The following is a 3,951-nucleotide window of genomic DNA, read 5'->3' as shown; positions in this document are numbered from 1 at the left end:
AGATTGAATGAGTATCTCTTGGATCTCTTAATCAGAATCTTCGTGGTATAAGCTAGATTAATGGCGGCATTCATGAGAGTCCGGAAAGTCTAAACCTTGTTTGGGGTATTCCGAGTAGGACTCTGGGATTGAATGACTGTGACGAACTTCAAACTCGCGAGTGCTGGGCGTAGTGACTGACGCAAAAGGAGGGTGAATCCTATTCCAGTATGATCGAGAACCTCAAATGATTAGCCGTGCTGTGACAGAGCATTTGGACCATTTTCATAAGAGGATGGGATGCAGCCATTGACAAGGGTGATGCCTCCAGACGATTAGCCATGCAGTGACAGCGCATCGGACCATTTTTTCCAGAGAGGATAAAAAGTAGCCATTGACAACGGTGATGTCCTTACATAAAGCCAGCCATGGAAAGGAGTAAGATTGATTGGATGAAGACAGCAGGAAAGTAGAGGTTCAGAGGAACGAATGCATCTCTATGCGCTTATCTGAAATTCTAACCAATGAATTACATAAGTATTTCTATCCTTATTTTCTATTTATTATTAATATTCGAAAACTCCATAACTATTTGGTATCCGCCTGACTAAAATTTACAAGGTGACCATAGCTTGCTTCAAGCCGACAATCTCCGTGGGATCGACCCTTACTCACGTAAGGTTTATTACTTGGACGACCTAGTGCACTTGCTGGTTAGTTGTATCAAAGTTGTGAATGAAAAACGATTTATTAAGACGTGCGTACAGAGTTTCTGGCACCGTTGCCTGAGATCACAATTTCGTGCACCAAGTTTTTGGCGCCGTTGCCGGGGATTGTTCGAGTTTGAACAACTGACGGTTCATCTTGTTGCTCAGATTAGGTAATTTTCTTTTTGTTTTATTTTCAAAAATTTTTCAAAAACCTTTCAAAAATTTCTTTTCTGTTTTCGAAAAAAAATGTTTTCAAAAATATATTTTTCTTCAGAATTTTTAAGAATGAATTCTAGTGTTTCATGAAGCATGTTGAAGCTTGACTGGCTGTAAAGCCATGTCTAATCCTTTTGGATAGGGGCTTCCAGCCATCAGCATAGAGGCAAGTTAATTTGATAAGTAATGAGCAGTATATTCTGATGTTACATGCTAAAGCTTGACTGGCTATTAAGCCATGTCTAACCCTCAGATTGGAGCTTTAGACTAACATGGCAAGATTCTTGGAATTCATATTAAAAATTTTGGAATCCTTTTTTTTCTTTTTCATATAATTTTCGAAAAACCAAAAAAATTAGAAAATCATAAAAAAATCAAAAATATTTTGTGTTTCTTGTTTGAGTCTTGAGTCAGAATTTAAAGTTTGGTGTCAATTGCATGTTCATCTTGCATTTTTCGAAAAATTCATGCATTCATAGTGTTCTTCATGATCTTCAAGTTGTTTTTGGTAAGTCTTCTTGTTTGATCTTGATGTTTTCTTGTTTGGCATCTTTTCTTGTTTCTCATATGCATTTTTGTATCCATAGAGTCTAAACGTGAAAGATTTCTAAGTTTGGTGTCTTGCATGTTTTCTTTGCATATAAAAATTTTCAAAAATAAGTCTTGATGTTCATCTTGATCTTCAAAGTGTTCTTGGTGCTCATCTTGACATTCATAGTGTTCTTGCATGCATTCCTTGTTTTGATCCAAAAAGAAAAGAGAAAAACATGAAAATGATGTTTTAATTTTTTCTCTCTCATCATTAAAAATTCAAAAATAAAAAAAATATCTTCCACTTTTTCTCTCTTAAAATTTCGAAAATTAGATTTGACTTTTTCAAAAATTTTTAAAATCTAGTTGTTTTTATGAGTCAAATCAAATTTTCAATTAAAAAAATCTTATCTTTTTCAAACTCTTTTTCAAAAATCAAATCTTTTTCATTTTTCTTATCTATTTTCGAAAATCCCAAAAATATTTTTCAAAAATATTTTTCTTAATTTTACATCATAATTTCGAAAATGACATCATCAATTAATGTTTTCATTCAAAAATTTTAAGTTTGTTACTTGCTTGTTAAGAAAGATTCAAACTTTGAGTTCTAGAATCATATCTTGTGATTTCTTGTGAATCAAGTCATTAATTGTGATTTTAAAAATCAAATCTTTTTCAAAACTAATTTCAATCATATCTTTTCAAAATATCTCTTTATCTTATCTTTTTCAAAATTTGATTTTAAAATATCTTTTCTAACTTCTTATCTTCTTATCTTTTCAAAATTGATTTTCAAATTTGTTTCAACTAACTAACTAACTTTTTGTTTGTTTCTTATCTTTTTCAAAACTACCTAACTAACCCCTCTCTCTCTAATTTTCGAAAATATCTTCTCTCTTTTTCAAAATTTCTTTTTAATTAATTAATTATTTTAATTTTTGATTTTAATTTTCGAAAAAAATTTACTAACTTTTTTCAAAAACTATTTTCGAAAATCACTAACTCTTTTTCAAAAATTATTTTCAAAAATTATCTCTCTCTCTCTTATCTCCTTCTATTTATTTATTCATCTACTAACACTTCATCTCACCCAAATTCGAACCCCCTCTTCCATCTGTGTTCGAATTTTTTCTTCTTCTTTTCTTCTACTCACATAGGGACCTCTATACTGTGGTAAAAAGGACCCCTATTATTATTATTTTTCTGTCCTTCTTTTTCATATGAGCAGGAGCAAGGACAAGAACATTCTTGTTGAAGCAGATCCAGAACCTGAAAGGACTCTGAAGAGGAAACTAAGAGAAGCTAAATTACAACAATCCAGCAAGCACCTTTCAGAAATTTTCAAACAAGAAGAGGAGATGGCAGCCGAAAATAATAATAATGCAAGGAGGATGCTTGGTGACTTTACTACACCTAATTCCAATTTACATGGAAGAAGCATCTCCATTCCTGCCATTGGAGCAAACAATTTTGAGCTTAAACCTCAATTAGTCTCTCTGATGCAGCAGAACTGCAAGTTTCATGGACTTCCATCTGAAGATCCTTTTCAGTTCTTAACTGAATTCTTGCAGATATGTGATACTGTTAAGACTAATGGAGTAGATCCTGAAGTCTACAGGCTCATGCTTTTTCCTTTTGCTGTAAGAGACAGAGCTAGAGTATGGTTGGACTCTCAACCTAAGGATAGCTTGAACTCTTGGGATAAGTTGGTCAAGGCTTTCTTAGCCAAGTTCTTTCCTCCTCAAAAGCTGAGTAAGCTTAGAGTGGATGTTCAGACCTTCAGACAGAAAGAAGGTGAATCCCTCTATGAAGCTTGGGAGAGATACAAGGACTGACCAAAAAGTGTCCTTCTGACATGCTTTCAGAATGGACCATCCTGGATATATTTGATGAGCGGATATTTTATACGCTTTTTGGGGTTAATTTCATATAGTTTTTAGTATATTCTAGTTAGTTTTTCGTTTATTTCCATTAGTTTTTAGGAAAAATTCATATTTCTGGACTTTACTATGAGTTGTGTGTTTTTCTGTAATTTCAGGTATTTTTCTGGCTGAAATTGAGGGAGCTGAGCAAAAATCTGATTCAGGCTGAAAAAGGACTGCTGATGCTGTTGGATTCTGACCTCCCTGCACTCAAAGTAGATATTCTGGAGTTACAAAACTCAAAACGGCGCGCTTCTAATTGCTTTGGAAAGTAGACATCCAGGGCTTTCCAGCAATATATAATAGTTCATACTTTACTCAAGGATAGACGATGTAAACTAGCGTTCAACGCCAGTTTTCTACCCAATTCTGGCGTCCAGCGCCAGAAAAGGATTAAAAGTTGGAGTTCAACGCCAGAAATGGATCCAAACCTGGCGTTAAACGCCCAAAATAGCCTTATGCACGTGAATTGCTTAAGCCTCAGCCCCAGCACACACTAAGTGGGCCCCAGAAGTGGATCTCTGCACCATCCATCATAGTCTACTCATTTTTTGTAAACCTAGGCTACTAGTTTAGTATTTAAACAACTTTTA

The 3,951-nt window shown here is 34.2% G+C and overlaps 1 non-coding gene across 1 annotated transcript; it reads right to left on the bottom strand.

Moving 5' to 3' along the window:
- Positions 1–3,190: 3,190 nt before the first annotated feature.
- LOC148571278 (small nucleolar RNA R71) lies at positions 3,191–3,297 on the bottom strand. The gene has a single exon (XR_015907945.1). It is a non-coding gene; the product is annotated as a small nucleolar RNA R71 (small nucleolar RNA).
- Between the last annotated feature and the right edge of the window lie 654 nt (positions 3,298–3,951).

The sequence above is a fragment of the Arachis ipaensis genome, chromosome B3 (assembly GCF_059453495.1).
Source record: "Arachis ipaensis isolate K30076 ecotype BB chromosome B3, ASM5945349v1, whole genome shotgun sequence".
Taxonomy (NCBI): Eukaryota; Viridiplantae; Streptophyta; class Magnoliopsida; order Fabales; family Fabaceae; genus Arachis; species Arachis ipaensis.
This window is presented reverse-complemented; position numbering and strand designations above follow the sequence as displayed.